At 34.6% G+C, this 27,623-nt stretch overlaps 2 protein-coding genes across 2 annotated transcripts in view; one reads left to right on the top strand and one right to left on the bottom strand.

The window, feature by feature from the left end:
- DLEU7 (deleted in lymphocytic leukemia 7) overlaps nt 1-22,914 on the bottom strand; it is a 63,707-nt gene extending 40,793 nt beyond the window's left edge. Inside the window, exon 1 of the mRNA XM_074304778.1 lies at nt 22,828-22,914. The gene's annotated coding sequence lies outside the window, so the exon portion shown is untranslated. The remainder of the gene's footprint in view (nt 1-22,827) is intronic.
- Nucleotides 1-27,623, top strand: part of RNASEH2B (ribonuclease H2 subunit B) — a 168,577-nt gene that overhangs the window by 13,580 nt on the left and 127,374 nt on the right. The gene's annotated exons all lie outside the window — the stretch shown is intronic.

The following is a 27,623-nucleotide window of genomic DNA, read 5'->3' on the forward strand; positions in this document are numbered from 1 at the left end:
TGCTAATATATTGTTGGTGGACTTGTAAACTGATTGAACCATTCTGGAGAACAACTTTGTAACTGTGCTCAAAAAATTACCAAACTGTGCCTACCTTTTGATTCAACAGTGCCATTACTGGGTCTATATTCCAGAGATCCTTTTTGTAGAGGCAAGGAACTGAAAATTTAGTAAATATTGATCAGTTGGAGAATGACTGAATAAGTATGGTATATGCATGTTATGCAATATTATTGTTCTGTAAGAAATGATCAGCAGGATGATTTCAGAGAGTCCTGGAGAGACTTACATGAAATACTGCTAAGTGAAATGAGCAGAACCAGGAGATCCTTATACATGGCAACAACAAGACTATACAATGATCAATTCTGACTCTTTCCAACAATGAGATGCTTCAGGCCAGTTCCAATGATCTTGTGATGGAGAGAGTCATCTGCACCTAGAGAGAGGACTATGGCAACTGAGTGTGGATTACACTATAGTATTCTCACTCTTTTTGTTGTTTGCATTTTTTCTTTCTCATTTTCCCTTTTTAATCTGATTTTTCTTGTGTAGCAAGATAATTGTGCAATTATGTAAAGAAAAATTACACCTGTTTAACATATATTGGATAATTGTTGTCTGGGGGAGGTGGTGGGGAAAAGAAGGGAGAAAAAAGTTGGAACATAGGGTTTTACAAGGGTGAATGTTGAAAAGTATGCATATGTTTTGAAAATAAAAAGTTTAAAAATAAATAAATGAATAAATGAAAGGATGGATGGATAAAAGAATGGATGGATGGATGGATAGGTAGATAAAGAAATAATTGACTGAATGAATAAACAAATAAATAGGAAATCTTCTCAATGTATTGAAGGCCTTTTTCACATTCTCTTGATATCAAGAGAATACCAACAGAAGAGATAGCCTATAGACTATCCACTTTTTCCCTCATTGTGGCACTATGATCACTTCAGCCACAACTACATACTATAGATTAGCTTAAATAAACTAAGGTCAAGAACCAGCTTTCCCATTCACTATAACTGTTTCTTTTTCTTTCTCTCTCTGCCTTTCTCTCTGCCTCATCTGAATCCAAGCTCCCCTACTCAACAATCAATGTGGCTTTAGGCAAGTTTGTTGATCTCTATGGACTTCAGTTTCCTGATCTGTAAAAGCAAGAGTCCTGACTAACTGATCTTTAAAGTCTCTCACAACTCTAAAATTTTGATTCCCGAATGCTGGACCAATGAAGTTGAGCTTAAGGTTTTTAGGATGTCATATAACCGTGGTAATGAAATCCCAGCCAAAGCTCTATTTTATTTTATCCTTATTCCCTCAAAACTACAGACCACCTATTTTTAGGACAGTGAAAGTCTTATGTGCTCACTAAATCCTAAATGTAGTCTGAAACTAAATCCTCCTCACTCTAAATACCCGCCCTATCCCTTCAGAGCCAACACCCAATATGTACATGTTGCTGAGAAACAAATGTTCATGGTGCTCCTGTGGGGCTTTCAATGTTATCAGAGTTGTTAAAAAGACTCCACAGCTGTTATTTTCCCTGGCATGTGAAGTGCACAGTGGGTGTTCCTGCAATATTTATAAGCACTCACCAATATGCCTCAAAATAACCCTAAGAATGCAATTACCCACAAAGGAGCTGGTTCCTAAGCAAGTTCCTTTAATGATACCTTTTATAATGTAAAGAGATGATTGTTGATTGTATTTTTGGAGTGTTATCTATTCTGGATGAGTATCAACACAGATTGCCACCTTCTTTGCCATTTATAGTTTTAGAGAGCGGTCCAGAATTACTTTTGCCCAAGTAATTTTGACACCCCATTAAATTGGATGATCTGATATACCAAACACGATTTTCCCAGTCATAGAGCATCTGTGAATAGGAAAAGTCTGGAATTATCAGGTATGTCTACAAAGAAATCAGGTAGGAAAAGGAGATTCTTTTGTTCCTCAGGCCAACCATCAGATTACAGAATTTGGGGTTGAAAGAGACATTAGGAAGCACTTATTTCTACTCTCTCACCTTACAAATGAGGAAACTGAGGTTCAGAAAGTTTGGTTGACTTGCCTAAAGCCATATCATTGGGTTAAAGGATGTGTGGGAGAGAACAGTCAGAGAGAATTTCTGTCTTCTGATTTTGAAGTTTCCGATCTTTTTCAGGAAATGCCAATATCTGAGGAGTAGTAAATGGTAGTGAAGAGATAAGTGGGAGATGTTTTATTTTTTGTCTGTGTGTGCTGAGCACCTAACACTAGTGCATTATGATCAAAAATCTTTGATTTTGAATTAAGAATCAATCAGTGGACAAGATACAGGTCTGAAAATCATCTACATCATGTGTAAAATGGGTTTAATAATACTACACCCCTATCCCAGAGGGCAACTGTAAGGTTCAAATGAGATAATTCTATCTTTTGTTTCTTAGCCTTTGCACATGTTCCCTATTCCTTGACTGTATATCTTCATCATCTCCTTCTTAGAATCCCTAGATTCCTTCAAAATTCAGCCTACATCCTTTATTCTTCTCCCCAGAAATTACCTTATACTTACTTAACTGCGTATGAGTTATGTGTAAGTTATTTACTTAACTGTGTATGATAGAAAATAAAAGCAAAGACTGTTTTGTACTTTATTTCCCAAATACATAATACACCCCTTTGCATTAAATAGAAGCTTGATGAATTTTTATTGAATTCAATTAAATTGAATCTTTGATAAAGTATTAGAGATGTAAATTGTTAATGGCTTGTTAGCTTTCAAAGACGCTAACTTAAGACCTGGAAGACACAAATTCTAGTATGATCTCTTTCACCAACTAGCTGTATAATTTTGGACAAATCATAGAATCTCTCCAAACTTCACTTCTCCCATTCAAGCAAAGAGAGGATTAGAAGGGATCTTGGCTACAAGACTACAATTTTGTTTCTTACCTATGAAGGAGGAGCTATGACAATGATCATAGTTTAAAGTTAATAACAATATAACTTCCAAAAGGAAAAAAAAAAGAAGTTGGCATACAAGTAATTCTATCAAATATTTAAAGAACTGATAAATCCAATGGTGAATAAACTAGTCACAAATATAAAGAAAGACAGTACCCTATCAAGGTCATTATGTGTGACAAGGCTCTTTTGCCACAAGGAAGGGATAAGGAAGGGAAAATCCTATAGGCCAATATCACTAACAAATATTGTCCCAAAATATTAATATTATTAACAAAGAAATATTATCAATATGTTCAAAATTATTCACTGTGATCAGATTTTATTTAAACTAGGAATTCAATAATAATTCCTCATTAGAAAAAATATAAACATAATAAATTTATAAATAAGAAAATTAAAATTGCATCACTAATGACATAAGAAAAGGCCTTCAACAATGCTATCACTTATTTACATTAAAAATATAATCCACACTATGCTCAAAAAGTTATCAAACTGTGTATACCCTTTGATTCAGCAGGTTTACTACTGGACTTATATCTCAAAGAGATACTAAAGAAGGGAAAGGGACCTGTATGTGCAAGAATGTTTGTGGCAGCCCTCTTTGTAGTGGCTAGAAACTGGAAAATGAATGGATGCCCATCAATTGGAGAATGGCTGAATGAATTTGGTATATGAATACTATGGAATATTATTGTTCTGTAAGAAATGACCAGCAGGATGATCTCAGAAAGGCCTGGAGAGACTTACATGAACTGATGCTGAGTGAAATGAGCAGGACCAGGAGATTGTTGTATATTTCAACAACAATACTAGATGATGATCAATTCTGATGGATGTGGCCATTTTCAACAATGAGATGAACCAACTCAGTTCCAGTAGAGCAGTAATGAACTGAACCAGCTACACCCAGCAAAAAAACTCTAGGAGATGACTATGAACCATTATATAGAATTCCAAATCCCTTTCTGCATTTTGGATTCCCTTCACAGGCTAATTGTACACTATTTCAAAGTCTGATTCTTTTTGTACAGCAAAATAACTGTTTGGACATGTATACATATATTGTATTTAATTTATGCTTTAACATATTTAACATGTATTGGTTAACCTGCCATCTAGGGGGGGAAGGAGGGGAAAAATTAGAACAAAAGGTTTGGCAATTGTCAATGTTATAAAATTATCCATGCATATATCTGGTAAATAAAAAACTATTAAAATAAAATAAAAATATTTTTAAAAAAGAAAAAATATAATCCATAAGGAAAAATTGACTCTCCTTAATATGATGTAAGATATTTCTATAAATAGTACTTAGAATTCTTTGTTAACAGAGAAACAATAGAAGTTTTATTAGTAAGAACAGTAGTAAATCATGGATGCCCACTAGCTTCCCAATTATTTGACATAATGATAGAAATGCAACCATAATAAGTAAAGAAAACTGAACTGAAGAATAGGCAATGAAGGAGCAAAATGATCTCTACTTTCCAATGATATGATAATTGACTTTGAAAACCTTAAAAAATGAATGAAAAATTGAAATAATAGGAAAGTTGCAAGATGCCAAAAACAATTGAAAATTGTGACCCTCTTTTCATTTTACTAACAAAATCTAATAATAAGATGTAGGAAAAGAAATCCAATTTAAAATAACAAGATTGTTAATTTTGGTCCTTTTCCTGGTCTCTATTTTTGTATTCAGTTTATGTATGTAAGAGTTATCAGTTCTTTAAAGATCTGATAGAATACTTATAGATTGATTTGAATTTATAAAACTTCAAACAATATTTACAGAAATAAAAAAACAACTCAGTTATTGGAATAATATTGATTGTTCATGACTAGGCTAAGCCAAAGAAATAAAAATGATCCATCCACCCACTTACCCTCAGGCTCTGTGATATCATCAGTGTAGGGGATTTCCAGATGTGGAAACTCCTCCCTATAGCAAAGATTGGTAATTTAACCTACAGTCATAGAAAGGAGCCTAGGGCACTGACAGGTTAAGTGAATTGCTTGGAATTATAGAGCTAGCAGGTGCCAGAAACAGGACTTGAACCAGACTTATCTTGACTTAAAGACAGGCCTTTTCTCTACTGGATCATGCTGATGCCCCTCTCCCCTCCCCCAAAAGATGATAGTATTTGAATTATTCCACAAATTTCATATTAAAATAATAACAGGATTCTTTATAAAATTATACAAGATAATTATAATTTAGTTTGAGGGAAATCTAAGGTAAACAGTGGCAAAGAACATAATGGAAAATGAGGGGGAAAAGAAAGCTTGACACTATCCAATCTCAAATGACATATAGAGGAGATCAAAATTACCTGGTACTGAATTTTTAAATAAAGTAGGAAAAGAGAAAGAGATGAGAGTAATAAGGTTTAAAAATAAATGTGCATAGCAGCCTTGCCTTGCGTAATCCCCAAAGGACAAACTTCTGAGCGTAGAATATTTTACTTAAGTATAATTGTTAGGAGAACTTTTTAAATAAAAAATAATATAACTGTAAACAATCAGAATGGAATATTATATTTTTTCACAATTGTAGATGTGAAAAAAACTTAAAACTGGTCAAAGGATGGAAAACATCATGAAAGACAAAATATACTGCTTTGGTCATACAAAATGAAAAGACTGTACAATATAATCAATACATGTAAAATTAGAAAAAATGTAGATTAGGGAGAAAATCTTTTCATTAGATGATTGATAAAAGTCTAACATCAAGCTAGGGAATTGACATAAACATGTAAGATTAAGAGTCATTCTATTTTAACTAACAAGATAAATTGTAGCTATCACTATAAGACAAGAAACCAAGATGCCCAACAAGGTGACAGATTTGGGAATTAATAGTAGTGAATTATAATCCCTACTGTGCATAATGCTTACTCAGTCCTACACCCCCACCAGTCTACATATTGTAGAAGGGGACAAATATTGACCCACAGTCAGACACTCGAACCCACTTAAATTTTTCTGCTGCTACAGCTGGTTCCAAAAAACATCACCTGTCTTTACATTAGCATTGTTACAAGCCGTGGACTTAAACTCTCCTAAGATACACACAACTGGAGGGAGGAGTCCAATATGGTCAGAGTGAGAGGTACATTAGTGTCCTCAAAGTGGTAGAACTGTGGTAAAAGAAAAACTACTTCATCATCACCCAATCATGAAACAGCAGCATCACTGCTAGCATCAGATCCAAATCCAGGTCAGCAAATGGCAGAACTCAGACCAGAAAAGCAGCAATCAGACTTTATCATTGATTAAACCACGTTTGGACACACTGAAAGCTTGCACATCCCCAGCCTATTCCTTAGATCCTAGAATAGCACAACACTCAATACCACAAGAAAGCAGCCACAGAACTAGCACAAACCTTCCTTCCAGAAGTGGCAAAAGCTCAGCCCTACTCAGGAAACAGGCTAGAAAAATGAGCAAACAAAACCCAGAAATCCACCATTAAGAGTTATTATAGTGGCAGAGATGTTCAAGACAAACTGAGAAAAAGAAAATGATTCCAAGACATATACAAGTAAAACCTCAAGGAAAAACTCAACATAGATATGTATACCCAACTGGAATTCCTAGAAGAGATAAAACAAGGTGTTTTTTTTAAAGTTAAAATGTTTTTATAAATGGAATGAGAGTGCTTGAGGGGGAAAGAATGGAAAAGACAGGGAAGAAAGAACTGGAAAAGGAATTAACAGCTTGGCATAAAAGGTATAAAACCTCAGGCAAGCAGCAAACTCCCTAAAAATTTGAATATATCAAATGAAGTCAAGAACTTCATAATCCAACAAGAAGTATTAAAACAAATTCAAAAAATTAAAAATGGGAGAAAGGGGAAAATATCTAACAGCAAATACAATCGGTCTGGAAATCAAGGGAAAAATTTAAGAGCCATTGGATTATCTGAAGTACTGTGACACCCTCTCTTCCTTTCTCTTACAAAAAAATCTTTGACATCATATTTCAGGCGTTTTTAAAAGAAAATTATCAGCTGTCTTAGAACCAGAAAGTTAATAGAAGGAACCAACTCTTCTCCTTGAAAGAAGCCCCAACAAAAGATTCTCAGGAGTATTTTAAACAAATCTAATGTTTCCAAGTGGAAGCAGAGAGAAAAAAAAATTGACCCAAACATGAAGGATACCCTATTGGATCGCACAAAATTGAGCAGCCATAAATATAAAAGAGAAGAAAACTTGGATTACAACATTCCAGAAGGCAAAGAATATGGGTTTACAGCCAAGAATAATTTACCCAGTACAGCATAACCTATATCAAACTAATACATTCTTGGTGGAGTTGTGAACATATCCAGCCATTCTGGAGAGCAATTTGGAACTATGTTCAAAAAGTTATCAAACTGTGCATACCCTTTGATCCAGCAGTGCTGCTGTTGGGCTTATATCCCAAAGAAATACTAAAGAGCGGAAAGGGACCTACATATGCAAAAATGTTTGTGGCAGCCCTCTTTGCATTGGTAAGAAACTAGAAACTGAGTGACTGCCCATCAATTGGAGAATGGCTGAATAAATTATGATATATGAATGTTATTGAATATTATTGTTTTATAATAAATAATCGGGAGGATGATTTTAAAGAGGACTGGAGAGACTTATATGAACAGATGCTGAATGAAATGAGCAGAACCAGGAGATCATTGTAAAGAGCAACATCAATATTATACGATGATCAATTCTTATGAACATGACTCTTTCCAACAATGAGATGATTGATGTCAGTTCCAATGATCTTGTGATGAAGAGAGCCATCTTCACCCAGTGAGAGAACTGAAGGAATTTAATGTGGATCACAAATAACATTCTCACTCTTTCTGTTGTTGTTTACTTGCATTTTGTTTTCTTACTCATTTACTTTCTTTTTTTACCTGATTTCTCTTGTGCAGCAAGATAATTGTATAAATATGTTTATACATATTGGATTTAACATATATTTTAACATGATTATCATATATTTGATTGCTTGACAAATAGGGAAGGTGATGGAGGGAAGGAGGAGAAAATCTGAAACACAAGGCAATAAATGTCGTCAAATTATCGGTGCATATGTTTTGAAAATAAAAAGCTGTATAAAAAAGAAACTATGTCAACATTATACTAGAGAAAATTTTTTAAGTTTTAATGAAATAGAAGATGTCCAGACATCCCTGATGAAAAAAAAATACAGTTGCATAAAGATTTTGAACTTCAAGAGAATTCTGGGAAGATGTAGGATATATCAGAACACTTTTGGTTCTTCAAATTTCCTTCACAAATTGTGAACTGATCCAGTCGTTCTGGAGAGCAATTTGAAACTATGTCCAAAGTGGCACTACTGAGTCTGTATCCATATACATTATAAAAGAGGAGAAAGGAGGGGGCAGCTAGTTGGTGCAGTGGAGAGAGCACCAGCCCTGTAGTCAGAAGGATCTGAGTTTAAATCTGTTCTCAGACATTTAATACTTCCTAGTTGTGTGACCCTGGGCAAGTCACTTAACCCCAACTGCCTCAGCCCCCCCCCAAAAAAGGGAAAGGGATCCACAAGTACAAAAATGTTTGTAGCAGTTCTTTTTGTGGTGGCAAGAAATTGGAAATTTAGTGAATACCCATCAAAATGGCAAGTGATTGCATAAATTGTGCTATGTGAGCATAATGGAATACTATTGTTTTATAAGAAATTATAAACAGGATGATTTCAGAAAAGCCTGGAAAGATTTACATGATCTGATGCTGAGTGAAGTGAGCAGAACCAAGAGAGAACATTGTACACAGTTACAGCAAGATTGTGTGATGATCAACTGACAGATTGCTCTTCTCAGCAATACAGTGATCCAAGACAATTTCAATAAACATGAGATAGAAAATGCCATTCACATTCAGAGAAAGAACTATGGAGACTGAATACAGATAAGTATGGGGGGGGAGTTGATTTTTTTTTTCTTACTCATGGTTTTTCCCATTTGTTTTAGATTTTTCTTTCACAATATAACTAATATGGAAATATGTTGGAAAGGATTATACAGCAAATCAGATTGCTTGCTGTCTTAGGGAAGGGGAAGGGAAGGAAGGAAGGGAGAAAAAATGTTGGAACTTAAAATTTTATAAAAGTGAATGCTGAAAACTCTCTTTACATATAATTGTATAGGATATACTATAAGATATTTGATATGTATGGGAATGCCTACCATCTAGGGGAGAGGGTGGAGGGAAGGAGGAGAAAAATTTGGAACAGAAGGGAGTACAAGAGATAATGTTGTAAAAAAATTACCTATGCTTATGTATGTTATAATTATAAAAATTAATAAAAAATAAAAATACATATAATTGTAAAAAGTTCAATTGTAAAAAAACCCAAAAAAGTAAAAATACAAAAAAAAAATTCCTACACAAAAAAGATGGATCACCTCAGAGGGAACAAAGAATAGTGAAAATAAACAAAAGTCAACTTTCTTTTAAGACAACTTAAGATCCCCAGGAAAGACCTGACCTTCAGGGATGGAGATTTGATCTGAGTGAAGTGTAAAAATCTCCAGGCCTACTCTGCAGAACCAACAAACACGCCCTAGGGGCAGCTGGGTTTGGCAGGCAGATTTTGCCTTAGAATCTTTCATCTCAAGGACAAGGATGTAATGGCTCAATAGGAAAAGTGTGAAGGACGTTTCACAGTCAAAGGACACCAAGCCCAATGTCTTGACCAGATGCACTCCAGGCTGGGCTTCTACTATGGAGGAGGAGCTAGCACACATCTGGTGGCTGCAATAGCAGATGGGTGAGGACCCTGCTGGCTATGGAAACAAGCAGGACAGAAAAGTTTCTCATTTCAGTTCCAGGGAAGAGATGTTGCATGCAGCCCCTGGAGCAAGACCATTTGTGGGATAAAGTAACTGAAGGCCCTAACTGTAGTTGATGAGTAGGGAGAAGAGTTCAAGATTGAGTCCTGGGATAGACTTCAGAAAATAATAATTGTTCCCCATACCACAAGACTAGAACTTGATTATACTAATAGCTACTAAATACAAAATAAAATAAAAATGAATAAGCAAACGAAAAAGAATCCAACCATTATGGCTACTATGAGAATACAGAATCAGATCTGGGTTCATACTCAGAGGAAGATAATGAAGCTTTAAAAAGCCATTTGTTTTTTTCAATGAGAAACGTCAATTGGTTCCATGCACAAAGAGTTCTTAGAAGAATTTTAAAAAGGAATTTAAAAGTCAAGGAAGAGAGACAGAAGAAAAATTAGAAAAAAATAAGAGCAATCCAAGAAATTCAAAGAAATTATGAAAAGAAAGTCAACCAACTTGAAATAGAGAATCAGAAACTTAAGGAAGAAAATAATTGCTTTAAATAATTAAAACTGGGCAAAGAGAAGATAATGACATTCTAAAGCATCAAGAAATAATTACACAATTAAAAGAAAGAAAAAATAAGAAAATGTGAAATATCTCATCATAAAAACAATAGAACTGAATAACAGATCAAGGAGAAATAATTTAAGAAGAGTCATATTTCCTGAAAAGTACAATAAAAATGAAACTTGATATGATTTTGCAAAAAATTATCAAGGAAAATTAACCTGAAATTCTAGAACATGAATGAAAATCAGAAATAGGAAAAAAAAAAAAAAACACCAGTCACCACCTGAAAGAGATCTCAGGAGGAAAACTTAAATAGTCAAGTTTCAAAGTTCCTAGGTTAAGAAAAAATACTGGAAGAAAAAAACAATTTAAATATCATGAAGCTACATTAAGGATTACACAAGATCTATGAGCTACTATGTTGAAGGACCACAGATTTTGAAATATTATGTTTTGTAAAGCAAAAGAGTTGGGATTACAACTAAAAGTAACTCACCTAGAAAAGTTAAATATAATTTTAAATGGAAAAAATGAATATTTAACAAACTTAAAGACTTGACAAAAACAAGATAACTTAAAGAAAAATTCACTATATAATATTAAGGGAAACATTAAATACCAAATATAAGGGGCTCAATAAGGTCAAATTGTTTAGTTCTTATATACTAAAATATTAATAGTTCTTATGTGAGTTCTCAATGACATATATACATGAGGTTCAGCGGGTAGACTGAGGCAGGGGTGGAATCAGGGTGCTGAGAGCAGGAATAGGATTCTGACAGGGTGGGGTGAACCATTGGAGATGGGATGACATAAGGGGGGAGGCACCCCAGACATGGGGAGAGGAATGTTGATAAGACAGTATCTGATATTCTGATAGCTTGGGATGAGGAGAGGCATTCTATATTTTAAAACATAAGATCTTTTATCCTTATCAAATATTCTGATTAAGAGGGAGGGGTGGTTTCACAGGACAATTATAAACTAAGGCAGAACACTTAGGAAAACTGAGGCAGGACTGGGTCAGGATAATTAGGGAAACTGAGTCAGGACAATAAAAGAGAACTGTGATACAACAAAATGATCAACAGATATGAAGTATACCCAAAGGGCATATTCATGCATATTCTTTGACCTAACAATACCACTATTAGGCATGAAAAATAAAAGTAATTTTGAAAAAAAAAAGGAAAATGATCTATATGTACAATATATATATATGTGTGTGTGTATATGTATATATGTATGTGTGTGTGTATATATATATATAATCGATTCTCTTCTTCAGGACCAAAAAAACTGGAAATTGAGGGATGCCCATCAATTGGGGAATGGCATGTGTCTGTGATTCGATATTATTGTTCTATGAGAAATGATAAGCAGGATGCTCTCTGGGGGGGAAAAAAAAAAAAAAGCCTGGAAAGTCCTCCATGAACTCAAGCAAAGCAAAATGTACAAAGTAATAGCAAAGTAATAGCATTTAATGACTGCAATACAATAATTCACAATTACTCTGAATATCTCATGATGAAAAATCCTATCCACACCCAGAGAAGGAACTCATTATATCTGAATACAGACTGAAGTGTTTTCTCTCTCTCTCTCTCTCTCTCTCTCTCATCTCTCTCTCTCTCTCTCTCTCTCTCTCTCTCTCCTCTCTCTCTCTCTCTCTCTCTCTCTCTCTCTCTCTCTCTCTCTCTCTCTCTCTCTCTCTCTCTCTCTCCCTCCGTCTGTCTCTCTCTCTCTCTCTCTCTCTCTCTCTCTCTCTCTCTCTCTCTCTCTCTCTCTCTCTCTCTCTCTCTCTCTCTCTCTCTCCCCTTCTCTTCTTTCTTTGTTTCTCTCAAACTTTATTTTTCTTGAAGATTTTTTTTTCATTAAGGTGGGAGATCTATGGCTTTATTTTCACAATATGACTTTATGAAATGTTTTTCATAGTTTCACATGTGGTTTCTTAATGGGGAATCAGGTGGCAATAAAAGAAAGAATCTGGAAGTCAAAAGTCTTTAAACAAATATAAAACAAATTGTTTTAAATGTAACTGAAGAGAATAGTAATAAATTTTTAAAAACAAAAAAAATTAGAAAAAGGCCCATTAGGAAAGGGACCTGTATGTGCCAAAATGTTTGTGCAGCCCTTTTTGTTGTAGCTAGAAACTGAAGATAAATGGATGTCTATGAATTGGAGAATGGTTGGGTAAATTATGGTATATGAAGGTTATGGAATATTATTGCTCTGTAAGAAATGACCAGCAGGAGGAATATAGAGAGGCTTGGAGAGACTTACATCAACTGATGCTGAGTGAAACGAGCAGAACTAGGAGATCGTTGTACACTTCAGCAATGTATTCTGATGGACGTGGATATCTTCAACATAGAGAAGAGCTAATCCAAATCCAATTGATCAGTGATGGGCAGAATCAGCTACACCCAGAAAAGGAACACTGGGAAATGAGTGTAAACTTTGCATTTTTTGTTTTTCTCCCCCAGGTTATTTTTACCTTCCGAATACAATTCTTCCTTTGCAACAACAACAGCAACAAAATTCGGTTCTGCACATATATATTGTACCTAGGATATACTATAACATATTTAATATGTATGGGAATGCCTGCCATCTAGGGGAGGGGATGGAGGAAAGGAGGGGAAAATTCGGAACAGAAGGGAGTACAAGGGATAATGTTGTAAAGAATGTTATAATTATAAAATTAATAAAAACAAAACAAAAAAAGGCCCATTAGAACTAACATTAGAGGTGTTAAACTGGCATAGATTCTAAAAGAAGGAAATTCATCATTCACCAATTCTCTGCTGGTGGAGTTATGCATTGATTAAACAGTTTGGAAATCAATTTACAATTATGCATGAATACCGAGTAAATTGTTTACATCCTTTCATCCAGATTACACTATTGGGAATATATTCTTAGAATGTTATTAGCAAGAAGAGAATCAAATTTACAATAACAACACAAAGTTCATAGCAATATCATTTGTGATAACAAAAATCTGGAAACCAAATATGTCCCCAAAGATTGGGGAATGCTGAAGCAATTTGTAGAACATGAAAATAATAGAATATTCTTGCATCATGAGAAATGTTGGATACAAAGAATTCAGAGAGAAATATGAAGTCTTATTTGAAATAATGCATAATGAAGAAAACTGAAAGAACTATATATAAAATGAATCAAACTATTGTAAACAAAGAATGGAAACACAACAAAATTTCATTCAGTTACAGTTAATATCATGCTGTCAATTAAAGGACACATTCTTCCTTCAGTAATCTAAGTGATATAAATCTTAACCAGGAGGCCTAGATAGATTTCAGGATGCCTATGGAGGTTGGATAAGGCAAAATTATATCTGTATGTCAATGTAATGGGTTTCTTTTGTAATCCTACATATTTTATTTAACTTTGTACATATTTAAGAATATTCTAAGAAGGGCACCCATTGCCTGTTCGAAATATCAATGGCATACACATATGCACAAAAGATTAAGAGTCCTGGATCTTGGTTTTTGTTTTATTTTTTTTCCCAGAGAAGTACTTTATAAGGCAGATCAACTGGGTGTCTGCTGGGCATTGTTTGTTAGATCTAAATAAAGTGTATTGATATTTTTAAACAATAAATAAAGCCAGTTAAAAATTGCCTCTTTAATTTCTAAAATACTAATCCTAATATAGACTAAGCCCTATAATGTCTCTTTGGGTTTTCAGGTTCCCAAAATAATAGTTCTACTCCCTATAAAACCTGCCAGGTCTTTAAAATGACCATATTATAAGATTTGAAATACATTTTAGCCAATCTGGGCAAGGAGAGAAAAATGGAACAAATGATCCATTGGATATAAACTCAGCCAGAATTGAATACAAGGGGAAAGGAATAGAAATCTCAGTAACTAGTTATAGTCAAGGCTTTCAAACCCACAAGGTTTGGGTGGTCTCAAGATTCTGGATCAAGTCTTTCCCAAGACACGTTTGTCCATTTCATCTTAAAATAAACTTACATTATTTTTCATTTTCTGTGGTTTGAAAAAGAATGATTCAAGGCTAATAACATAATAATAATAACAGGCAACATCCATCTAAAAGAATAAATCACTAATCAAAATGAGGAGGACTTGGCATTAGAGAATGGACTACGCCTGCCTGGAGGGGAAAGCTTCAGGCTATAAGAACAGAGATTTTGGACAAGAGTTTCTCTGTGTATAAATCCCTTGTCCATTGATGGGGGCTTTATGAGCTTCTCTGCATTTTGTCCTGACATAAAAGTGCCTTGAGCTTGTGAATTCAGAGCAAGTCACCCAGTAGACATACTAACCCTAAAAACAATAGCCTTTTCAAAAGTGTAATTAATAATGCTTTTGAACTGCTGAACGAAGTGCTGAATCCTGAATGTCTTTAAGCTCAGTTCTCTCCCCAAAAGCAATTACCTTAAGATCCAAGCACCCACATGTCACTTTTGTGATAGGGGACCTGAAAAAAATGATCATCGTTTGACTCCAAGTGTGCCTACATTGTACAAGTTCTTTGCAGTCTAATATTTGGAACAGTTATTCAGGAGCCAATTTATTAGAGATAATTTATTCCAGATCCTTGCTGGAATAAACAATGCTCTTGAGTATCCACAGATGTTTAGCCAATAGGGAGCTGACTGGCTACATGAGTCTCTACACATCTTTCAGCAAAATCAAAAACCCACACACAATACCCAGCACTTGGAGCCTTCATGTGGATTTGAGACATTCCCTGGGGCCTTAAACAAATGAATGGATTACAGTCATTTCTAGATGTAATTTTTTCATCTGTGACAGATATAATATGGATAATGGCATTCATTTAATAAGCAATCCAGTATAATTTAACAGAACTTAACAATAGGAGTTACAAAGAGTTTTCACTGCACTAAAGTTTCAGAACACAGTATAACTGACAGAAAGTTGCAAAAGGGAAATGACTAACCTACAATTGGTGTCATACTGAATTCATCATTATATTGTTATTGTTATTCTTTTAATAGTCTATAAGAATCAAGAATGTTTATTGAGTGGTTTGACATGGTTGGGCTAAAATATTAAGAATTTAATGTAAATAATCTTTCTTGTTTCATGGCACTTTTTATACTCCATGATGATGATGATGATGATAACTTACATTTATAGCATGCTTCATTGTTTACAAAATACATGTATTTCCTCAGTTGATTCTCAAATAGCCTTGTGAAGTAGGCACTATTACTGTCTCAATTTTACAGAGATGCAGAGCTACATAGTAGGTAGAGAACAGGCCCTTGCAAAAGGGAGACCTGAATTCAACCCTACCTCTAACCTGTATTGGATCTATTGGTGAGTCGCCTGACTCAAGTGTCTCTTCCCTGCAATTCAGCCTCCACCAGCCATCAGAGTGATTTTCCTAAAGAGAAGTTTGACAATCCACCTCCCTATTCAACAAATTCCAGTGGCTTCCAATCACCTCCAGGATAAAATACAAAATTCTGTTTGGTGTTCAAAGTTTTAAATATCTTAAACATCTCATACCTTTACAGTTTTTTTTATATTTTACTCCCCAGTATGTATTCTTTGATCCATAAACACCATTCCACCAACTGATCCAAAAACAAGACATTCAGTCTGTCAGCTTCAGGCTTTTTCTTGACTATCCCCTATCCCTGCAATCTGCTGACTTCTATTTCTTTAAGTCGAAACTAAAATATTATCTTTTATAGGAGCTGTAATGCTTGCTCTCAATTTAATTATTTACTAATTATCCTACATATAGCTTCCTTTCAATATATTTCTTTACAAGTTCTCTCCTATTAGATTGTAAGAACTTTAAGGTCAGAAACTGTCTTTTGTTCCTTTTTGTATCCACATTACTTAACACAGTGCCTAGGACAAGGTAGTATCACAATAAAAGTTGATTGATTGATTATTTGGTCATGAAAAAGTAACAAGTTGACTATCTGTAGTGGTTAATGGAATGTCTCTATACTAATAATAATCTGAATAAACAGCAAGTTATAGATAAGCAGACTGAGGCACAGAGATATGAATGGAGTAGCTAAGGGACATAGAATTATAAAGAGTTTTAGCTAAGATTTAAACCCAAATTCAATCCAAGTCCAATACGGTATTCACTATGCAATTCTGAATTCCAGATTAATTTCTAGAATATTTAGTGTATTAATTAAAAGTATTTGGATACTTTAAAATTGATCATCTGGGGAAAATATCATGGGTTAAGCACAAAACACATATTTTTAACCCAGAATTGTATTTATGTGTAAATTGAGTAGATGATATTCTATGTAGCATAACAATCTTGTTTTCAAAATTCCATTTAGTCTTTCATTCTCCCTAAAATCTGGGGATAAGTATTCCCTAGACAAGTGTTCTTTCAATCCCTTCATTTTCTCCTCCAAGAAGGAGATCAAAGAATTTGTAACGTGCTCTCCTGGCAGTTACAATTACTAGACTGTCCTAGGCCCAACAGAGTACCTTTGACCACTGACCTTTGCAGTGTCAACTCTCCCCTGCTCGCCTCCTCTGAGGCCTTCAAAAGTCTCTGGCCACGATCTCTTGAATCTATAACTTAATAACCGGTAGCGCACTCAAGAACAGCCACATGTAATCTTAAAAGCCTTTATTATACCTACTCACATAATTCCCTGACTTGATGCCCTAACTTGTTGGTTCCCTAGTGAACACCTGGTCTGAAGACCCACGTGTTCACTACCAAACTCCTTACCTCTCTGGCTATCCATCACCTTGGCTCAGCTACCCCAGGTTAGGGAGCCAGGTTAAATGAGACCTTTATCAGAAACATTTGATTTAGATTCCTCCCCCCATTTTTATTTGTTTCCCTTCTGATTTTAACTACATTAGATTTGTTTTTGCAAAAATTTTAAAATTTAAATAATTAAAATTGTCTATTCTGTAAAAAAACCCAGAATTTCCTTTAGGACTGTGTGACTGGATACATGTTGTTGGTGGAAGTGGTCATCCATTTCAGTCATGTCCAATTCTTTGGGACCCCAGTTGAGGTTTTCATAGTAAAGATACTGAAGTGGTTTTCCATTTCCTTCTCCAGCACATTTTATAGAAGAGGAAATTAAGGCAAACAAGCTTAAGAGACTTGTCCAGATAATAAGTATCTGAGACCAGATTTGAATTCAGGAAAATAAGTCTTCCTGACTCCAGACTCAGTACTCTATCCACTCTGCCACCTAGTTGCCCCACTGGATTCATGGCTAGGTATATAACGAATAATAATGACTTAATTCAGTCATCAATGATGACTGCAATCAGGGAGATAAAACATTAAAATCTCAGTCTAATTCTTAAAATGGGGATTACTGGACTGAATTGAAATTGCTTTCGAACTTTAGGTGTTTTCTATACTTTTATAATTTACGCCCTCTTTAAATTGCATAACTGTATTATAATATCACAATTTGGCATTGTGCTATCCCAAAGAATTCATAAATTTGAAAAGTTCCCTAAATTAAACTTAAAATTTAATAGTCAAGTGGGGAAATAAACCCAAGGTGAAAAAAGCCCACTGAATATAGAGTTATAAAAGACCTTTTTCTGCTACTGATTACCTAGGAATGTGAGCTTCAGGATATCACTCACTTTTCTATAAAACTCAGTTTATATGCTGGACTAAATAACCTTCCAGTTCTAAAATAAAGTCTATTAGCATATTCCTATTTAGGTAAGTTCTTGTTTAGATTATGAAAATGAAAAGGAAACAAAAGCTGTGGAAAGGAAGAACTTAATACTAAGACATTTCAGAAGTTCTCACAAAGGCACACAGAATGAAATGCTGGCCCATCGTGTTGATGTTCTGGCTATCATGTGTTTTGCATGTCTTTAAAATATGCAGTCTATATCTCAACCAGAACAAAGTGTAATGGTGACTTCAGGTCCTTTTTTCATGTTGGTTCCAGCCACAGAAGTATTACAATTGTGTCTCAAATCTTTTTGAACATCAAAGTCTGGATCATTTAGTGCCAGATTTTTTAAGTGATGTAACTGCTGTCCACACCCTACTTACTATTCCCAATTCAAGTAACTCATCTAAACCAGTTTCACCCATTAGGGATCTTCCTGAAATCAAAGTAATCTTTGTAGCTTCCTTGGTCTCATGTGTGAATGTTCAACCTAGCTAACACCTAAAAGATTACAATGCAGAAATAGAATATGAGCATTTTTACTGTGTACACAGGCCCACTTATTTTGTTTTGTTTGTTTGTTTGGAGGCTAGTTTTTTTTTCTATTTAATATTTTTTCCAAATTACATATAAAAATTTTTAACCTTATTTTTTTCTAATTTTGACTTCCAAATTCCCTACCTCCCTACCTCTTTCCCCTATCCCCTCATAGAGAAGGCAAGCAATTTGACATAAGTTGTACATGTACAATCGTGTAAAACATATTTCCATATTAGTCATATTGTGAAAGAAAATACAACTCCCCAGGATAAACAAAGTTTTAAAAAGTATGCTTCAATCTGCATTCCAGTGCCATCAGTTCTTTATCTGGGAGTATATAGCATTTTTTAACATAAGTTCTTCAGAAATATATTTCTGAATTGGATCATTGTATTGCTGAGAATAGTTGTCATTTATAGTTGATCACTGTACAATATTGTTATTAGTATCTATAATGTTTTCCTGGTTCTCCTCATTTCTTTGCTTCGCTTCATGTAAATCTTTCAAGGTTTTTCTGAAATCAACCTTAAAGCACAATAGTGTTCTCTCACAATCATATACCATAACTTGTTCATCCATTCTCCATTGGATCCCCTCAATCCAATGAATCCAAAGCATCCCTTTGATTTGCAATTCTTTGTCACTACAAAAAGAGCTACTATAAATATTTTTCATATATATAGGTCCCTTTTCTTTTTATTTTTTATCTCTTTAAGATACAGACATATCCAGTTTCATAGCTCTTTGGGCAAGGCTCCAAACTGCTCTCCGGAGTGGTTGAATTAATTTACAATTCCATCAGATGCCTTTCAGTATTTGTCATTTTCCTTTTCTGTCATACTAGTCAATCTGATTGGTATGGGACTGGTATCTTAGAATTATTTTAATTTGCTTTTCTCTAATCAAAAATGATTTAAAGCATTTTTCCACATGATAACAGAGAACTTAGATTACTTCATCTAAAACTGTCTGCTCATATCTTTGACTGTTCATCAATTGGGTAGTAACCTGTATTCTTATAAATTTGATTCTCTATATATTTAAAAAATGAGGTCTTTATCAGATAAACTTGCTGTAAAAATTTCTTCATAGTTATGAATACTATGTATTTCCCTCTATCCATTTCCCCATTTATCCTATTCTCTCCTTTCACCCTGTCCATTTTCAAGTGTTTTGCTTCTGACTACTACCTCCCCTAATCTGCCTTCCCAGTTCAACCTTCTTTTATCCCTTTTTCCTCTTACTTTTTTTGTAGGGTAAAATAGATTTCTATAACTGAGTAGGTAGATTATTCTCTTTTTGAGACAATTCCAATAAGAATAAGATTCAAGTGCCCTCTTTTCTTCCATCCTCCCTTCCAACCACTATAAAAGCTCTTTCACATATCTATTGTGTGAGATAATTTACCCTATTTTATCTCTTCTGTCTCCCTTTTTCAATCCATTCCTCTTTTTTATCTCTTTAATTTTTTTTAGATATCATTCCATCATATTCAACTCATATCTGTGTTCTCTATGTACATATGCTCCTTATAATTACTCTAATAATGATAAAGTTCTTAGGAGTGTTGCCATGTGAGAATATAAATAGTTTAGTTTTATTAAATTTCTTGCTATTTTTTTTTTACCTTTTTAATGCTTCTCTTGAGTTTTTATTTAAAAATAAAATTTCCTATTTAGCTTGGTTTTTTTAAATCAGGAATGCTTAAAAGTCATCTATTTCATTAAATGCCTATTTCCCTCCTGAAGAATCTTATTTGATAGGTGATTCTTAGTTGTAATCCTATCTCCTTTGCCTTACAGAATATAACATTTTAAACACTCTGATCCTTTGATGTAGCGGCTACTAAATCTTGTGTTATTTTGACTGTGACTTCCCAAAATATTAAGTCTTCCTTTCTGGCTGCTTAAAATATTTTCTCCTTGATCTAAGAGCTTTAGAATTTAGATGTAATATTCTCATTTTGGGACCCCTTTCAGGAGGTGACTGATAAATTCTTTTAATTCCCAGTTTACCCTCTAGTTCTAAAATACCAAGACAATTTGAAAGATAATGTGTAGGCTTGCAAGTAGTCCAAAAATTTTTAATTTAGCTCACCTAGATCATTTTCCAAGGAGATATTTCACATTTTTCCTGTTTTCCATTCTGTTGTTCTATTATATTATATCTTGATGTCTCATGGAGTCATTAGCTTCTTCTTACCCAATTCAAATTTTTAAGGAATAATTTTTTCATTGAGTTTTTGTATCTTTTTTCTAATTGGCTAATTCTGCTTTTTAAGGAGTTCTCTTCAGTGAAATTTTGTGCTTCTTTTGCCATTTGGCTTATTCCATTTTTCAAGATATTATTTTCTTTAGTATTTTTTGAGCCTTTGCTGCCAAATTGTTTACTTTTTTCATGATTTTCTTGCATCAATATCATTTCTTTCCCCAGTTTTTCCTCTACCTCTCTTATTTTAAAACCCTGTTTGAGTTCTTCCAGAGCCTAAGACCAATTCATACTTTTCTTTGAGGCTTTTGATGATACAGCCATTTTGCCATTATTAACTTCTGAGTTTGTCGATCTTTCCTATCACGCACAATAGCTTTTTGTGGTCAGGTTCTTTTTTTGTCATTTAATCATTTTCCAGTCTATTTTGTTTTTACTTTTAGCTTTCTTTTAAAGTTGGGTTCCAACCCCCAAATGAAGAAGACTTTGTCCCAAACTTCAAGCACTTTATGCAGTTAACTTTCAGAGGTAGTTGTGGGCATCTGTAAGTTTTCAGTTCTTCCAGAGTGATCATAATCTAAGGAAAGATATGTTTGCTATCCCCCTGGCCTGTGTTCTACTCTGTGAGTGACCACAAGCACTCTTTTCTGCCATGAAACTATGACCAGAGTCTCAGGATTCCAATTCTTGTGCAATCTCAAACTGCTAATGTGCCTCCTTGCCCTGGGACTGTGGTGCATACTGTAACCCAGAACTGTGATCCACAACTGCATCCCAGGATGAAACAGCATCCCGCCCCCAAGGCCAGTGAAGGGACCTCTGTAATCTCCTTCTGACAAGTTATCTAATCCCCCTAGTACCTGTGGAATGAGAGCTCCAGAATCTACTATTTATATAGTGCTTACTGTGTGTTAGGTACTGAATTAAGCATTTTACAAATATTATCTCATTTAATCCTCACAACAACCCAGAGATTTTATATAGATATGTGTATGTGATATTTTATATAATATATATCTAATATTTATATATAGAGAGAGATAGTTTTATAAATATATGTATGCATATATACATATCTATCTATCTGTATCTGAGTCTTGTTTCAAAATCATCTTCCTAATTTCAAGCCCACAACTAGAGTATATAAGTATATATTCTATTTTACACACACACACACACACACACACACACACACACACAAATATATATGAGGAAACAAAGAGAGACAGAGAAAGAGACAGAGATAGAATCGGAGAGACAGCAACAGAGAGAATATAAGTTAGGTACTAATAAATCCTTAATTAATTTGAAGAATAAAGTGTTTTCAGTGCTGGAAAGACTGATGATACCAGACAGGGAACATCTTGTGAATAGCTGAGAGAATCAGTTTTACCTTTGGAATACTATAATATGGCAAACTAATTTATAATCAAAACACCAGAAGCAGACCAGTATGGTAAAGAGGAGCCCTGTACAAGGCAGGGAGCATCTTGAAGTAACCCTGTGAATCTGGGAGTTCTGTCATGATCATCAGAACTTATGTTCTCCCAGGAGGATGTGACGTCTATAAAAGTAAGAATAATTTTAAAAGCAGTCTGTGCATGGGATAAAGAGAATGAGATAAAATACTCTGAGAAAACTGCCTGAGAAGACATCGTAGGTATTATAGCAGGATGGGAAATGAAGGAAGACTTCTGGGACAAGGTGGCTGCTGATCTGAGTTTGGAAAGAAGAGAAGAATTTGAAAGTTTGGAGGGGAAGCATTCTGAGAAGATGGTAGAGTAGATCAGAAATGTCCAGACTTTCCCAGTTTCCTCCACAAATAAATAGAAAAGCCCCATGAAATGAATGTAAAGCAGCAAAAATAGAGAGGTCATCCTCCTAAGATAACTTAAGAACCCTACAGAAACGACAAGCCCTCCAGGAACCATGAGTAAATAGTACAAATCCCTCAGGGCCAACTCCACTGAATTAACAAGTAGTAGGCCCTGAGAGCAAACTGTCAGGAAACAGTAGGCCTCAAGAAATTTCACCTCACAAGCTTTCATCTCAGAGTCTCCGGAACTTTTACCTTAGAAACTTTCATCTAAGATTGAAGGAACCACACACAAACGATATCAGGAAGCCAGTGCTGACCAGAAGTGGTCCTGGGTTGTGGCTGTGGGTGAGGAGTTCACACAGAGTGCAGTACTTCAGAGAGAAAGAACATTTTCAGGACAGCATGATGGGGGTCCCTAAGGGAAGAAAGTCTCTGAGGTTGAGCTTCCAAACAGAATTCAGAAAATAGCAGTAAGGAAGAACAATATTACCCACAATTTGGGATTAAAATCTAATTATAATAATAAGCCCCTGAAAATAAAAATTAAATAATATACTATAAAAATGAGTAAATGAAGGAAAAATAATCTGACTATAAATAGTTATTTTGGTATTTAAAAAATCTGAGTTCTTATTCAGAGAAAGATAGGTTAAAAAAAAAAAAAGCCCCTCTTACCTCAAAAAGTAATATCAAATAGTCATCAGCCCCAAAAGAGTTCCTGAAAGAACTTAAAAAGGAATTAAAAAATCAAATAAGAAGTATTCAAGAAAAATTAGAAAAACAAACAAAAGCAATCCAAGAAAATCATGAAAAGAAAGTTAATTGAAAAAGTAGATACAGAATCTTACGGAAGAAAATATTTCCTTGAAAATTAGAATTGGGCAAGAGGAACAAATGACATTATAACTCACCAAGAAATAATAAAACTAGAACAAATAGCAGAGAATCTGAAACATTAAAAAAACAGCTAATCTGGAGAACAGATCAAGAAGAGACAATATGAAAATTGTCATAATACCTAAAAGCTTTAAATAAGAGGGTAAATAAAAATAGAAGAAAAAAAATTAAAAAAAAAAAAAAAAACAAGAGAAAACTATAGCTCATTACCTGAAAGAGATCCCAGCAGGAAAATGTCATAGTCAAGTTTCAAAAGTTCCACATTAAAGAGAAAATATTGCGAGCAACAAGAAAAAAATTAATTCTGTAGAAATACAATCAGAACTTCATAAGTCCTGCCCCACTTTTGCCAACAGTATGTTGGCTCAATATACTTCAAATTAGCAACAAAATATTTCTCAGAGAATTGCTCTAATCTGTTGTCATTTATTCTTCTGGTGGTCTTTTTGCCTTGCAGTCACCACTTTTGCTGAACGCAAATATTCCTTGGAGAGGATCATAATCCTGCACTCTGTGCCACACATTGCCTTGTCACTCTGACTTCCTGTCTGTCTGTTCTCCTTAAAATGATAAAGTCTATTAAATGCCAATATTTGCTATAAGGGTGGATCCACAAAGTTTTATTGCATTTAGATAAAATGGAAGATATCGTAAATTGTGTGTACATATTTGTATTTGTGTATGTGTGTGTATGATATATATATATATATATATATAATATAATATATGTAATATATATATGTATGTATTTATGTGTGTATATATACATATGTAAGTATATGTATATATATACATATATATATTATAATTTCATAAACAAAAATAAGGAGAGAAAGGCTTAGGAAGGAAAGAGATAATTTTCATTTTTGACATCTGAGCTTAGCATAGTCAGATAGAGATGATCAGGAAGTAATTGCTGACATGGAACTAGCGCTCAGAGTACACAAGGAATGAATGAAGCTGTGGGAACAGACTACTCAGGAAAGGAGTAGAGAGAGAGGGGCAATAACTAGGACATAGACTTGTGAAATACCACAAAAGCTGGGTGATTGCTTGTTGAAGATGCTGTGGGACTGGGGATTCATCAGATTCAAGTCGGATTAATCAGGGATTCTGAACCTGGAGTCCACAAACTTTGTTTAAAGTCTTCATTTCAATAGAATTAGTTTGCTTGGCAGTCCTTTTTATTTAAAAATATTCTTCTGAGAAAGCTTTACCAGGCTGCCAAAGAAAAGAAAGATTAAGAATTCTAGACTTCATGGTCTCTTTCAACTCCAAAAACCTGACATTATGTGATTCTTTTATTCATTTGATCTTCACAACAACTCTAGGAAATAGCTAGGGTATGTATTATCTCCTTTTTGTAGAAGAGGAAGTTGAGGCCATAAAATTTATTGAATATCCACTCTTTAAACACTCTAAAGCAAAGCTGATCACTCGCTCTTGAGTCCCTATAGTCCATATAGTCTCTATCAAAGCTTCTTAAACTATGGAGTCACTCAACTCAATGTAGAGTTATGAAATTTTGATTTATTACCAGTAAATGTTTGGTTCATATGCCTATGTAATTATACACCCAGGGTCATATATAAAAATGTCTTGGTGACATTTGTCACTTTTGTGAAAAGGGGTCTCTGTTACACATTCGGTACTTAGCACTGTGGCTTATATTAGTTACGAATATTTGTCTCCTGATAGAATGCAAGCTCCCTGAGGGCCAGAATAGTTTTTTCTTTATATCTTTAAAACCTAGCACATTGTCAGACACAAATAGTACTTAGTTACTAAATTCTTGTTCATTAGTTGCTTGTTTTTTCTTTACTTCAAAAAAGAGCTTACAGAATTTAAAGATGAGTTCTTTAAGAAAGGGACCTTAATTTATGCCTCTTATTTTCAGGGAAGAAATCTAGGACTAGAGAAGTAAGGTTTGGTTAAGGTCACTTGTAAATAGTAGGTACTATTAACAATAGAAACAAAATTTAGGGATAGCTAGATGGTGAAATGGATAGAGCACCTGATGAGGAGTAAACTGAGGTCTAAACCAAGATGGGTCAGTTCCTCTTCTGTCTCTCCTTCCTTCCCCAAAGTAACCAAGGGCTGGTTCGGCAGCAAATGAATTTGCTACTTAATGCTGTATGGAAACATAGTCTTTATTGATTAGAATGGAAACATTGGAGAGCCGGTGGGCAAAATGGCTGCATGGTACAAGGCCAATTTTGCAAAGAATAGATTTTTGAGGACTCTGTTTTATACAAGAGTACAATCATTCAGATGCAGTGATGTAAGGAGGTTCCGGAGAGTGATGTAAATAAGATAAGGATTCTCTTGTTATCTTTTGGGTACAGACCGAGGTCTCTTCCCAAAAAGGAATTTCCTGATGCCATTTGGTCTATCTGAGCAGATTAGAATGGGGGCTGTAAAACCCTGGACAGCTCAGATAGCCCAAACTAGTTTGACCAGATCTTGTATCAAAGGTACAAGTCCCAAAGGAAGTTGGAGATCAAACAAGGACTATCAAGGGGCTACCGCCCTCAACACACCAGCCCTGAATTTAGGAAGACCTAAGTTCAAATGTGGCCTCAGACAATCCGTACTAGCTGTGTGATCCTGGGCAAGTCACTTAACCCCAGTTGCCTCACACACAAAAAAAAAGCTCCAGAAATAGGATTTAGTCCTAAGTCTAGAGCAGAAACTATTTCTGATTCATTCATAATGTCTTAAAGAGAGAACCTATCAGTGCTCTTGTCAAATATATAAGGATGTAATTACATATCCTTTGCCTTTCTGCATGGGAGGAAAATGTTTCTACACGAGATATTCTATCATACTGATATAATCACAGGCCCAGAACCAAAACTGTAGCTTAGGAGTTTGAAAAGCTTAGAAATTTAACAAAGACTTGCTGCTGCTGTTGACCTGCATTATATTTTAGAGTCAGCTTCTTAAACTGTGGTTCATGTGGGGGTCTTGTAACTAAATGTGAAGTCATGAAATTATGATTATCAATAAAATTTTGACATTGTATACCCATTACCTTGTGGGGGAAAATTTAAGAAGCCCTGTTCTAGAGAACTGAGGAATAATTAGGTCAGGTTCCTAGACCCATATCTGCAAAGAAAGGGAAAGTCATCTTGGTACCTTAGCAGTACCATCTCTCAAAGTTATAGTCTAGCCACCCAATCGGTTCTTGCTTATAAAAGTGACAGTTCCTGACCACTGACCTTGTTCAGGCCCTAACTGACTCCAAAAAGCTGGGGAACTTTACTGGCAAGATCCTGGCCCAATAACAGCGAGCCCTAAACTATCAGTGCTTGTTCATACTGGGAGGAAAGAGAAAATGGAAGGGTAGTCTCCCGGATACTGACCTTCAGAATGTATCAGCTTAGTAGAGTGCCAGACCTGGAGTCAGGAAAACCTGAGTTCAAATGCAGCCTCAGACATTTACTAGCTAGAACAAATCACTTAACCCTTCTTGTCTCAGTTTCTCTTTCTGTGAAGTAGTGATAATAATAGCACTTATCTCCTAGTGTTACTGAAAGAATCAAATGAAATAATCATTGTAAGATCAGTGCTACATAAATGTTAGCTATCATTATTATCAGTGTAATTAAGACAGCACCAAGAAATTTTAATCTTATTGGTATGTTACTGAGCAAGTAAACCAATTTAGGCAGAATTGTCATTTTTTTAATATTAGCCTGGCCTAGCCAGCAACAATTGACATTTTTCCAATTGTTTAGCTCTGATTTTATTTGTGTAAGTGTTATGTAATTGTATTCATATGGTTCTTGAGTTTGTCTTGACAAATAGACCCCTAAATATTTTATTTTTACAGTTATTTTAAATGGAATTTTTCTATCTCTTGTTAATGGGCTTTGTCAGTAATATATAGAAATGCTGATGATTTATGTGGGTTTAATTTATATCCTGTAACTTTGCTAAAGCTGTGAATTGTTCCCAGTAGATTTTTGGATGATTTTCTAGGATTCTCAAGTCTATCATCATATCATCTGCAAAGAGTAATAGTTTTATTTCCTCATTGCCTGTTCTAATTCTTTTAATTTCTTTTTATATTCTTATTGTTAAAGCCAATATTTCTAGTATAATGTTGATTAATAGTGTTGATAATGGGCATTCTTGTTTCATCCCTG

Source organism: Sminthopsis crassicaudata, chromosome 3 (assembly GCF_048593235.1).
Source record: "Sminthopsis crassicaudata isolate SCR6 chromosome 3, ASM4859323v1, whole genome shotgun sequence".
Taxonomy (NCBI): domain Eukaryota; kingdom Metazoa; phylum Chordata; class Mammalia; order Dasyuromorphia; family Dasyuridae; genus Sminthopsis; species Sminthopsis crassicaudata.